Source organism: Corvus brachyrhynchos, unplaced genomic scaffold (assembly GCF_000691975.1).
Source record: "Corvus brachyrhynchos isolate BGI_N302 unplaced genomic scaffold, ASM69197v1 scaffold5, whole genome shotgun sequence".
Lineage (NCBI taxonomy): Eukaryota > Metazoa > Chordata > Aves > Passeriformes > Corvidae > Corvus > Corvus brachyrhynchos.
The window spans coordinates 8,778,514-8,792,315 of NW_008238321.1; the positions used below are offsets into that span (position 1 = coordinate 8,778,514).

General features: G+C 41.5%; 1 protein-coding gene across 1 annotated transcript in view; it reads left to right on the plus strand.

The window, feature by feature from the left end:
• MAD1L1 (MAD1 mitotic arrest deficient like 1) overlaps positions 1 to 13,802 on the plus strand; it is a 350,530-nt gene that overhangs the window by 10,934 nt on the left and 325,794 nt on the right. The gene's annotated exons all lie outside the window — the stretch shown is intronic.

Consider the following 13,802-nt stretch of genomic DNA (forward strand, 5'->3'; position numbering starts at 1 on the left):
CATGTAAAAGATACTTGTGTTCCAACTTGGGGAAGCCCCCTTATTTTTCTCAGTGTTTTCTGTTTAATGAGGATAATGAACCTTTTCCAGAGGCATGCCAGTAGGTAGCATGCTTGAGGTTCTCTCCTGCATCTGTTGAGGATCCATGCATTTAGATGAAGATGGAATTATGCTAAGTCTTCTGTGGTAAGGTATGGACAGAAATTGTAGGAATCCTTTTTGCAAAACCTTTTGGAGTAAAAGCTTTCTACTTACCTCAAGCTGTTAAAGGTTTAACGAGGTAATTTCACAGTGGGAGAGAAATGGAACCAAGTGATTCTGCCTGTTGAAGTCTAATAACTCCTTCATTTAAAATCAGAATATTCACTGTGAAGTGCTAGTTTTGTGATTGGGCCATATTGTTTAGTGCTATTAATGGCACCTTCTCCTACAGAAAGGGAAATTGCTTTTGAGAAAGATCATCTTTTCATGCAATTGAGGCAAGTGGGACTGGATGATTTTCCCTTCCCCCCCCCCCCCCCCCCAGCCATTGTTCTTTTTTTTTCTTGCTCAGACTTCTTACAGTATGAATTACATTAATTTTTGATCAGGATGATGAAGATGATGAGAGATCATTGTCCTGGTTGGATCCTGGAGAATGCTGTTGGTGAAAGTTTGAGAAGAGTTAATTGCCCATCTCATAGCAGAAAAGAAACAGGAACAAGTTGGCTGATTGTCCCAAAGAGCCAGAGCAATGTTCTGTTTGCTAATAACTAGATAAGAAAGGGAAAAGGGAATAAATTAGGATTTCTCATCTTTTCTTATCAGGTTCTTCATTGCTACAGAGGATGTAAGGGAAGTGCATGCAGTATGTGGTGTTTTAGGAGAGGATGATTTTTCATTTCCTCCAGCACTTCCACAGGGCTTGTTCAGTGTCTGCTCTCAGTGGTTTCTGTTCACTGATTGCCTGCTCCCAGCAGGCTTTTTGTCAGATTGGCTTATGATCAGCCCTTGCAGTGTAATTTTATGTAATAATACTTGGGAAGGAGGTGCAGCTTTCAGGAGTGTAGTGGTAATCCTACTGTTTTTAGTACTGGTCTCTTTTTGGTGACAATGGAAGAGTGTTTATAATGCTTCACCTTGTGGGGGGAAGACAAGTTCATTAACAGTTGACTCTGGCTAATCTTGTGTTTCCTAGTTCTGGATTCCACTTGTAAGCTCCTGGGCTTTTTTCTCTTTCATAAACAGTGGAAATAAAGACAGCTGTAGCTCTATAGCAAAACATCCCTGTGCTGCACAGTAGCCAGATAATAAAACAGGACTCATCATATGTGTTATATATGGTTCATGTGTACACATTATAAATCTGTGCCATCTTTCTTGTGTTCAACTTTATGTCCTTTGGATTTCTTGACTTCTTACTGCCTACTTTGCAGTATAGTTGGATCTGATTTTTATTGTGGATGTAGGTCTTTTTTGTGTGTTACTGTTATGCTGCCAGGGGTTTTCATACATTTGCCATGTGTTGCTCTGGTTTGGTATTTCTGCTGTAGAGTTGGTTTCAGCTGGAAAAGGAAAAAAGCACAAAATGTTAAAATTCTTGCTCTGTGAGTAGAAAGTCTTATTTATTTTGGAGTGCACTGTCCTATAGAAGGATATTTATACACGGCTTTTTTAGGACTGTTATTAGGAAAGGGCTGTGTTGAGAAAACAAGCTTCTTGTACTCCTTCTCTCCAGGATGTGCTGATGTAGTTTGTATTTCTTCAAAACCCAGTATTTGAGTAATTGAGTTGTTGACCATCTTCACTGACAAACCATGTTAATCATGACACACTCGGTTGTATTTTCAGCACTGGACTTTTAGCTTAGAGATATTTTCCAGGCAGTTCCTCGACTGCCATTAAACAGTTAATATATTTTAACAGAAGAATACTTGGGGGAGATTTTGGGTGACAGTGGGGGCTTTGTTGGGGTGCCAAAGCACAGAACTGCCACGAGATGGCGCCCGTTCTCCTGCAGCGGGAGGAGCGGGATCGCTCCAGCCTGGGGTTCAGCCCGGTGTGCATCCATCAGCCTTGGGAAGGGACAGCTGCTCCCAGGAAAACTCGTAATTCCTGCCGGCAGAACTGCTAAACCCTCTTTAATGCTGCCTTCATGCAGTCATCGTCTCCTTGCCCAGTACTCAGGGCTGTAACTTGCTAGGAAAATGGTTTATGCAGATTTCTCTAATGGAATATGAAACAGTGTTTTTCTAACTGACTTTGTAAACTTCATGTTTATGCCATGTCTTCTTCATTTTGTCTTGTTTAATAGGAGTTCTTCACAGAGTGATTCTTTTCTCCCCACCCCAAGCTGTAGAATTGCATTCTCAGAGCAGCACTGTTATTGTTCTGACTTTCCCTTCCACAGCTGTAGAAGATGCCCAAATAAAAAATGAAGGTTCTTGTTCTGTGAGCTATTAATCTAAATAAGCCTGTTTTGCTGCTGTTTGTCTGTGTTTGGTTGATATTGTTTTTGTCCTCTAATGAATTAGGCAAGTGATTTGCTCTCCATAAATAGATATACCCTGGAGTACTGAGTGATGCAAAAAGATGTGCATCAGGTGTTTGTTAAAGCTGAGGCAGTAATTCAGATACTGAAGGTACCGATAGCCATTGATAGCAGCTGACAAGGTTTATTGCTAAATTTGTCTTTGTGTTATTCCGTAAGTGGCAGAAGATTGCAGGTTTTGAAAGGTCAAAGTTTGGCTGAAGAGTTATACGATTGGGTGAACACTGCCAGGTGGGCCACAAACAACAGCTTCAGAGGAGTTTTAGTCCAACCTTTTTTTCTTTTTTGAGATAATAAATAGTAAAGTATAATACAGGGTTTGTTTTTGTTTGTTATTTTGCTTGGTGGTTTTTTTAATGGAAGTAATGAGTATATAGTTTTTACAAATTCACCTGCTGGGCTCAAAGATCTTTGTATACACAGCAGAATTATTTTATATTGGTGATCAAATATATTGATCATGGCCTATTTAAGTTAGAATTTCTTTTTTGGAGCACTGTTTTCTGTTGTCAGCTCAGGCTTGGTGTTTATGTGGGGGGAAAAAAGAAAAGATTTTGTTCATGCAATTTTCCAGAATTATTTCAGTTTTTTCCATCAGGGGCACGGTGGGGATGTCTGCTGTCTTTTTCTGAAGGGCCATGGAATACAGCATGGAGATTAGAGGTGAGGCTGATGTGTCAGAGAGAAGAGAAGTGAGCTTGGACTCTTGTGCAGAGCTTGGAGGCTCCGCTCGTGGGCTTGGATGTTTTGAGTCGCGTCCCTCTGTGGTTCTGGTGTAAGGCAGGTCTTGGCCCTGGTGCCGATGACATGAGGCTGACCCAGAGACACCCTGGGGTTCACTGGAGTCTGGGTTTTGGGAGTGCCTGCAGAGCCCTTCAGGGTGAATGCAGGTGGCTGCAGCACCGAGATCTCCTGGAGCTGCCGTGGCTGCTTGGGGAGCTCGCCGGCCAGGCCAGGCCTGCCAAGGGAAGTACACATTTGGCAGGAATTTGGGCCAATGCTGAGAGACCATTTTCCCTTGGTGGAGCTGCCAGCTGCAGACAGCAGGCACTGATCTGCTGACCTGTCACCTCGAGCCCAAGAAGCGAACCTGGTAATGCTGACCTGGTTTTCTTTCTGAAACATCTGTGGGCTGGCTGGCTGACAAATCTTGGGGACTAACTTCCTGCAATGTCTGAGACCAATTAAGAAGAGGAGATAGTGTGAATGTGTATGCATTTCCTCTCTAAGAAAGGGTTTAATTAAGTGGCAGGCATCTCTATTCGGTACAGTGGTTTGCACAGTTGTAATTCGTAATTACCCAGGTGCTACACTCAGTACGGGAAGTCCTTCTATGCACATTCTGCTTTTGGAGCTGGGGGAAGGGAGGAGAGAGGGAGGGAAAGGGGAATCGGATTTCTTGATTCTGCATTTAGTGGTGGATTAGTGCTCTTTTTTTTCAGTGAATAGAAGAAAAAGGAGAATATTGGTGTTCTCTACTTTCCTTTTTGAATCTTGATTAACTATGCTTAGCTACTGTGCACTCTCTTCCATCCAAGGCATTGAATATCTGTGCAGTAGTGAATGAAGCTCATAATCTTTTCCTTTCTCACAAGGTAGTAATTTGTCTTTCTCTGAATGTCCATTATGAGTAAGTGGTTACTGGTTTAAAAAAAAATCTGTTGACAGATATACAAAGTAGTACATGTCGAAATAATTTGAATTACTCATGTTACTCTGGATACTTAATTAACTGCAACCAATCAAGCCGAGACTGGGGGTTATTGTTGCTGGTTCCAGTAATGCTGTAATTCTGGCGTGATCATTCCATAGTGGAGCAAATATTTTTATGGGATAGCCTATTGTAGCCCTGTGGTCTATTGTCACCAAGCAAGAAATCAGTCTAATTAAAAGCATTTGGTGCTGGCTGCCCTCTGTAACTGTACCACTGACCTGAACTACAGTGCTAATTTCTCTGTTGGGGAGGGTGAGGAGTTTGGTTTGTGTGGGTTGGCCACTAGTGGCCCCCAGCTTTAGAGCTGTGTCCCTAATTGGTGGAGCAAATTAGGATTAGCACAGTATGAGGATATTGAAGCTTCATGTTCTATGTCTTCAGTTTTTTATAAATAGTTGTAATTTATGATCTGTGAACAGACTGAAATTTGCATGACTGCTGTTTACAAGATTCCCAGTGTAAAACAAACTGTTTCCTCGCAGTGGGAATTCCCAGGGCACCCAGTAGGGAGATAAACACTGTGTAGGGGGAACAAGTAATTAAAAACCACCACAAACAAGCACCAAAAACCAAAACAACAATAAAAAAGCACTGTGCTTGTTAGAGAAACTTCTGTAGTTATGAGGTCTCAGCTTGCCTCATGGTTAGATTATCTGCTGTTGTCCTGTACAGCCACAGTGTACTGCATTTTATTGTTACTTTTTGCCTTCCAATGAAGTTGAAGGTTTGGGAAATGCTGAAGAATTCACTCTCTGTAGAGGGCCAATGTATGCAGGTTGCTAATATTCCCTCAAATCCCTCAGAACAGGGCTTTCTCCTGGCTTTGCAAAGGGATTAATGTCGAGTGAATTTCCCTTGCATCGTTCTGCCAGGACAAGTTAGTCCCAGTTTAGAGAAGCTCTGCCATTCCTGTCTCACCTGGGGCTTCTGACTCCAGTGCCTGTCTCAAAATATTCTGTTCCTACCTGGTGCCTTCTGGTTCTGTGAACTCAGCAGCTGAAAGAGGTGTCCCTGCATAGCAAAAAGCAATCTAGAATAGGAATCAGCAATCCCATTCCTGATCTGTTCCCTCATCAGATCTCCTGTGTTGGTGCATAAATAATTGTACTGTTCCAAAGCAGGGCAGGGGATGTGGCAATGAGCAGCCAGGGTTGGAAGGGATGATGAGGGTAATCATTGTGTTTATATAGAAATAAAGGTTACGTGCTCAGTATTTGTAGGACTTAGCTTGTGTGAAAGATGAAAGCACTGCCTTAGCAGCATTTAACAGCTTCTTGAGGGGGAAGTGCCTGAACAGTTCCAAAGGGCATCTTTGGCTTTAGAGAGTGAGGTACAGGTTTAAAGAGAAAACTATTTGTGGTTGTCTTACACTAATTGTGTGTGTGCTGAAGCCACCAAGTTTTACATAGAGAAGTCCTGGAGGAAGCTGTCACCTGTTGAATGTGACATGCAGCATATGCTGGAGTATTGCTCTAAGCTCTTCTGTTCTTCATTATTCTGCTCTCTTATTTTAAAATGTACATTACTCTTCACTTTCCATGCTGCCTTAGGTTTTAGCTTTCCTTGACAGAACACTTATTGTGCCTGGTGGGGAGAAAATGCTCCTTTATAATCTCAAATTCTGAAGCTCCAGGCTTCAGAGCAGTCAGATGCAGTTTTGGGAGACTTCAGTCCATGTTTGGGTGTTGGGAATAATGCACTTAAATGTAATGCTTGGAACTGTGCTGTCAAATCTGTGCTTTAACCAGAGTTTAGTTTTCTCCCACTCTCATGGGGTTGATCCACTAAGTTTTAATAAAGCAACCACCTTTTATAGATATCTTGAAGTGTCGTAGGTCTGTCTTTTACTGTTCTTCACTGAAATGCTGGGCAAAACTTCCTGCCAGACTTCCCTATCTGATACTAATTTTCTCCAAAGAACACTGGACTTATCTCTGATGTTCAAAAATATTAGTGTTCTTTCTCCTTTGCCATTAGTGCTTTTATTTCCATTTGAATATATCAGAGTAATAAGTCTGGAGGCTAAAGGAGAGATAGGAAGAGTGTAAAATATAAGGGATGAGCACCTGACATTGAGGCAGAGTGAGGCTGTAATGTGTAATCAGATAATCAGAGTGAGAAGTAAGCAAGCTCAGATCAAAAATATATCTGTCCTTGCTTTGCATTTCAAAGCCCTGGGAACAGTTCAAGAGATTGTCTTCCCAGGATCACAGATCTGGCATTCTGGAGACAGAAAAAGCTGTTGAGCAATAGCTCAGCACACTGTCCATCTTCTTTGGTGAAGGATGATTTGAGGAACTTCAGTAGTTTGAGTACAAGAACTGTGTGGAGAGTAATGACATCAAAGAGAAGATGGACTATTCTTACTTGGGGAGTAAGAACTTTATTTTGGAAGTGAAGATACCAATAGATCATTTTTTAATGGAAATTATCACTTCTTTTTCCATTGCTCTTTTAATCAGAATATAGAGCATTACCCCAGCTTGAATATAGGGTACGTTCCCCAAACCAATAAACTTAAGGCTCTTTTTTTCCTTTAGGAACAGGAGTGGGTTTAGAAATGTGTGCTGGTGTTGTCTGCTCCACAGCAGGTGTTTCATTTGCTGTGGGGGACTCACCAGTCAGACACTTCATTTTGAGTTGCTGCTGTATTTCTTGCCAGTATTGTTTGACACTGTTGGAAAACAATTGGGTAGAAGTTGCTTGGCTTCTTGCAGCATGTAGTGACCCATGTTATGTGTAAATGGCTTGAACTTCACTGCTCACTCTGCTGTGAAGGAGAAGCTTTCAAAAATACAGACACTTATAAAGAGCCACTTTGGTTGCATTAAGCAGCCCTGTTTGCCTTAAAGTGAAATTATCATTTAAATAGCAGAGACTAATCAGCAAGGGGATGGTTTGCTCCTGTCAGACAGCTCAAATGCTTATGCTTGATTTTTATTCAGCCTATCATTTGATCATTTCCAAAAACCCAATAACCACTATAATCTCCAGCTCAGTTTTAATTTTACCTTTCCATTTCCATTTTAGCATCCTTCAGTATTTCAGCTCTAAATTTTCTGCTGGGGCTGTTGACGTGCTCTGCCTCCCCTCTCCCTTAGATGTGCAGTTTATTTATTATCTCTCACCCCCAAAGTTTTGCTTTTGCAGGGAAACTTTTAAACAAAAATGCACATCCCATACGTGCATTTTGGGGATGGTTTTGTTTTAGCAGAGTAATGCCTTTTCCAAAACTCTTCTCTAAATGCAGAGGCCTTTTTTGAACAGAAGCAAAACAGAATGCTTCAGTAAGGATTCAAACTCTTGTATGTGCTGCTCCCCTGTACTCCTAGGCATGGCCTTTAGCTACAGGGCAAGGAATCTCCCTTCTTCATTGGATCAAGAATTCCAAGATGGATTGTGCCAGACTACTGTAACAGCTTTCTTTGTCTAGAGAATTGATTGTCTTATCAAATAAATCACAATAAATCTTACTTCTTTGAACTTCACTGAAACAGGAGCTGCTTGGGAAAGTATAAACCATGGGGGAGAAGATGGAAATTAATAGATGAATTGTAGGATGTATAGGAATTGTTTAAACAGGGATAGATTCAGTGTTGTTGAAAGGAAAATGCAAGGATAAGTAGAATTCCTCAAAGATTAGCCTTAGGATCTGCTTTATTTAGTATTTCTATTAACGGTTTTGGTGCAAAAATTTGGTGTGTGCTGATAAAACTTGGCTAATGATGCCAAGTTCAGAGGATTCATAAATACACAAAAGCTGGATATGCAGAACGGAGTGACCCTAAGGATTAGAGTGCAGAAGTGGGACAAAATTCAATGAAACAAAGCACAATGCTCCATGGAATTGGGAGCTGAATGCAAACTTCTTTTGGAAAATGTAGCACATGCAGTGGAAAGGACCAGAAGGGCCCTGTGCTTGCTACAATGGCTGCTCATTCTCACACAGAGGATGCACCAGGAGAAAAATTGCTGTGGATGTGAAAGTGTTCCAGTACCTCTGTAGATGGCCTGGGAGATGCTTCTTGGAGTTCTGGTCACCCAGTGTGGAGGAAGATAGTGGGGATGCAGAAAGTGACTGCTGGAAGGAGTCTAGGAGCCCACTGAGTGTTGAATGGAACAGCTTCTGGCAGAGTCTGGTGGGAGATGTAATTGCTGCCAGGAAATTCATGGGTAGAAGGGAGGAGAAGGAAGGGGGATCCGTACTGGTGAGAAAAAGAACCAGCTATCCTTAAGACTTGCACTAGCATTTAAATCAAATTGCTGTAACTGTGCCATGAATGCAGTTAAAAGGAGGTTGTTACTTTCAGAAAGACTGAAGTTCTGAATTCAGCTTCCAGTGGAGCCAAAAGTATCCAAATTACTGCTCCACAGGGTTATGGAAAAGATGAGTTCATAGCAGCAAAGAACTAGACAGGACCTAAACTCTAATGTTCTGTTCTGTCCCGCCAATCTGTAAACAGGGGAACGGACTCAAGAATGGGAAGAGGGGACAGTAGATTTTAGTTTGGAATTGCAGGCTTTGTTTAATACCAGGGTTCTGAGAACTGGAGGTGGGGAAAGGGGAGCAGGGGTTAGTGAGTAAAAGCAGTCCATGTCCATCTTTCTGCCCAAGCACAACAAAACCTGTGGAGAGGGACATGAAGTGTGAGAGCAGCTGACCTTTGTTCACATTGAGAAATAAGCAGTATGCTGAAAAATGCACTGAACTATTAAGAAGAGCTTATCTGTCAGTGCTGATAAGACCAAAATATGATTTGTATCGTCTGAGCAGCTTTTCTGAGTGTGTTTGGTGCAGGTTATCGTGATGGTGTTTTGAGAATGACTCACTCCTGGATAGTGCTTAACCTCATCAGTGCCCAGAGCATGGATTCCTGCTTCTGATGGTAGCTGGGAAGGAAGGGGCTGTTTTAATCATCTGTCTTTGGTTTGTCATCAGTGCAGTGAGGAGTTCTGTGCTGGATCAGCCAGGAAAGGTCTGATTTTCAGTTCTAGTTGTACCTAACAGCCGGCATAGCAACGTCAACATGGGGCAGGAAGAAACTGGAAATGTATGAACATTACAGTGCTCCAGTTTCTTAGCATTGTTAAAATGCTGCTGCTCTGACAAGCTTGCTTACATGCCCTGTGATGATATTATGTAAGCTTTGTCCTGAAGCTCCAGTCCTTCCTCCCTCAGGACTGCTTTCCCAGTGAATATTTTTGATGAAAGCTTATCTTTACCTGGGCTGCATTTTCTTTCCTCACAAGCTACTTTATTAAAGGGAATATTCTTGCAAATATACCTTTGTCCATGCATTGCTTGAAGAGAGAAGTATTCATGTGGCAAAAGCACAGCACAATATTTTCAAATATTTCTTAAAGGGCACAGTGAACTTGAAATGTTAGTGAGTTAAAAGATTAATGTGGTAAGTGCCTCAAGGTTCTCTTGAACTCGCTGTGATTATGTAAGTGTTGTTTGTTATTTTAAAATAACTCATAGCATGGAAATTAGCATGGTGGATTGGATTATTTACTCATCCATTTCTGGTCAGTGTCAGTGCTATCTTGGGCTAGATAGAAAAATCCAGAGTAACATGCAAGACCTGAAGCAGATTTTTTTTTTTTTTTTTAGAATGGAAGTTTGTTAACTCTCATCAGTATGAATTTTATATAAGCATAAAGATCTTTAGTTGGTGCCCATCCATCCCTTTTAAAAAGTAAAAACTCTTGCAGATTGGAGCTATTATGTGTTATGTACATAGAATAAATAGAAAAAGGTTTTGCTTTCAGCTATAATCTTTCTTTTTTGAAACAATATTCAACAAAGTTGTAAGGTGTTACAGAGCAGTGAGCTTCCTAAATTGTTGCTGTTTATATAAATTATGCCTTTTTCTGTTTGAGACAAAATGAAAAGTGTTTTTTGTCTTAACCTACAAAACCCACAGCCTGAAGTGAGCTGCCTGAATGAGAGCAAACACTGCACCAGGCTGGTAAGAGCACTGAGGCTGGGATAATTGGAAAGATTCCCATTTTGGAAGCAAAGATGTGAGGTGTTGGGGGCTGAGTGGGTCCCTGTGTTTAGTGAACACCCAGAACCAATGTCTGGAGGTTGTTATCAAAGTGTTGACCTGCATACCTGAAATAAGAGCTCAGCTCAAATGCAGCTCCCAGTGGGGTTAGAACGGCTTGTAGGAAGTGAGCAGGCGTGCTCAGCAGAAAGGAGATAAAACATACCAACTCTCCCACTTAGCCAAGGCAGGTAAGAGGTGGAGGTGCGTGGGACCTTCTCTCCCTCCCTGCCACTGATGGAAAATTCTAGGAGTGCATTGGCAAAACTTACTTTTTCAAATAAATGTTCTGCACATATTTTGGTCATCACCTTGCAGCAAAATTTTTTTTTCTAATGAAGTCATGTCCTGCAGAGTGGTGCTCTTGTAAGAGGGCGATACATTTTGAGTCGTGTGGTAGAAACCTCTGCAGCAGCAAAGCTGCTCTCAACTTTTGTTGCCTCTTGCTATAAGCAGGAACAGATCTGCTGCAGAGCCTAGCCTTCCAACATAGGTAGAGTTTTGGCTTTTCTAGAACAGTATAGATTGAGATTTCGAGCATCTCTTCTCTGCTTTGTTAGTACCACTTGGATTCAGTCCTTACTCTCTCCCTTTCTCTGCATTATTCTCAACTCTCTTGTCAGCAGAGTTAACAGTTTCTATGTCTCTGCAGGGAGTAATGGGCAGCTATTGCAAGAACCAGTTTCTGGCACAAGTTGTTCTTGTTGTAATTGCTTTTGAATTCTTATTACTTGTTTAAACTGTCTTCCAGAGATACTCTGATATGAACAGTGTAGTAAAAGGGAAGATAAATCTTTTGGGTAGGAAGAAATATAAAAGTCTGGATTTTTTTGAGTTACTCCCTGCTGACCAAGTTGATTTATTTTCTGTTTTAATGAAACAGTCATCCTCTTGCTGTGATACACATCAAGCTCTCTCTTGAAATCCTGCTAACTTTTCTAAGCAGGGCAGAAATGGGGTATCTGGCTTTGGCTGCGAATACGGTCAGTATCTGCATCCTCAGTTGGAGAAGTCAGCTGTTCACCCAGTTAAACTGGGACAGCTTTTGGGAATACTTCACAGCTTTGCTCTTGGCTCCGTTAGAGGATGATGCTTTAACCTAGTTAGGAGTTTTTTGTACTCAGTTTTGCTACTGTGTTTGCAAATGACATTTGACTCAGTGCTCTTTGTATTCCCAGAGATAAGGCTTTGTGGCTTCAGGTGGTTTTCTGCAAATGTGGCAGCCAAGGCTGATGGCATCCAGCCTATTTTGTGACAAGCCTTTCATTTAGGCCTGATGGTTTCCAGTGTGACTTTGGCAAAGACATCACCTGCCTTCTGGAGAGCTGGCCCACTTGTCAAGGTCACACAACACCTCTTGGCTCACCTGTCTGCAAGTAGCTGGCAAGGGAAAATGCGATTGGCACTTTGTAATAACTGATATATTTGCAAGGCTGGCAGAGAGGAAGAGTGAAAAAATTCTCTGTTTTTTTTTTTTTTTTTTCTAATTGAGTAGACAGAGGTCTTGCAAATGCATGTGCTCCTGTCTGGATGGCTTGTGACAGCTTCTAAAGATAAACATGCTGTTTCTCAGTGTCATTTGACTGTAGATAGGTAGTTAAAATAGCTTTTTCTTTTCCAGAAATACCTGTCTGGTTTTTGTCTTCTGTTCCTTTCAGTGATAGTGTGTCCAGGTCAGCAGATTTTCATGGATTTGTGGAATACCAGGTTGGAAGGGACCTCGAGGTTCAGCTATTCTTGACAACAGCCTGGACTGGACAAGATGGCCCAGCACTGGTTCCAGCTGAACCTTAAAAGTGCCCAGTGTTGGGGGAAAGTTTAGGTAAACACATAACCAATATGCATCATGAAAATCTAAACCAGAATGTCTGACTCTACAGCAAAGTTGAGTGTTTACCAGAAGTGACTTTCATAATCTTGGTACCATCGTGATGTTAAAATAATTAAGTGTCAGACACATCTGATATACAGTGTTAAAATAACTGCATTTTTGTAGTTTAAGGTTATAAGGGCTACAAAATCAATATTTGGTCCTTCAGAATTCAAGCATCAGGACAGTTACCAAACTTTTAGCATCTGTATCAGTCCGTAGCTTTTGTCAAGGAGAGTGGGATGTTTTTGGTATTAAATTGGGATTCAGTTCTTTGTGTGACTAAATCATTACATGGAATTTGATGGAATCATATCTGGCAAGAATCTTGCTGACAGCCTCAAGTTTGTATGTGGGTTTTCATCGTTTAAAGGAGCTGTCTCTCACTAGATTGTTTCTTATAATTTTCTGTGCTTAGTAATTTGGAATTGTTAGGTTTGTATATGCTGTCCCCTGCATTTTCCCTCCTTGCTGTGCTAGGGGAGTGGGGACTTAGCTGAAACAAGAGGGAAATAACTACCTTCTCCTCCTCCACACACTGCTGTGTTTGTCAGAGGCAGCTCAAGGGCTCAGGTTGTCCTGCTGTTGTGGAGGAGCTGCAATTCTCTTCTGTCTGAACAATAAGCTTTGTATCTGTTTGTACAGTAATGAACTGCTTTTGTTTCCTTCAGGAACCTGCTCTGCTGTCTGGAGCGTTTCCATTTACAGACAACCCTTGCCAAATTAATTTTATTTAATTATCTCCCAGGGCTAAGCTTGAATACATTTTGTGTTAAATTCACCGTTTCTCCCTCTTCTGAACGAAATGGACTTAATATCCTTGTTAAAATCTGATTAAAACTAAAATTGAGTTTTTTGAAGTCTGATTATCCCATGAAATGGAATTTTTAAACCTAATTATGAATGGATTTGCATACATTCTTAGTGCCATTGAAAAGAAAGTTGAAATAAATTTATTAATGAAATCTTCCTCTGCTGTCTCTTTGGGCCCTGGTGATTGCTGGAGAGCGAGGGAGAAGGAAGGCAGGCGAGAGTGAAAACTCTCCCTCTTTTGAAATATGCCCTCTCCTCTCCCAATTAATTCCGGAGCTGTTTTGACCCTGTCTCATTTTTATTCCTCCATGCCACACAGCCCAATTTAGGTAATTGACGGCCTTTCAGAGGGTAACTACACAGTTGAGCTGGTTTCGTGTATTTAAAGCCTTTGTGCTTTCTGAAGGGAGGATGTAGTGGGCAACTTTTGTTTCCACTATTATGTTCTTTCTCTCTTTCCTGAGGTAACCCTGACACCTAATCAATAGGCATCTCTCGTTTCTCCTTTCCAAGGAGCTGTATATTGGAGCGTTTGTTTTAAACCTGCTAAAAAATGGATAGTTTTACAGACCCTGGTGAATGTGCACATGGAAATTGGGGTTGTTTATGTAGTTCCTTGGGTTTGCAGCAAAAAGGCTTCTTTGTAGGATATATTTTAATCTCTCAGTACAGTAATTGTGCCCATCCCTTCAGGATTTTGCAGGTCCTCTCTGGGAAAGGGTGTGCCAGTGATGGATGTGTCAGCTTGTCTGACTTGGTGCAGAGGGCAGCAGGCTGCCTGTGCAGAGAGGTGTTGGTTTTGTGTGAAGGCTCCTACTTGTTGAA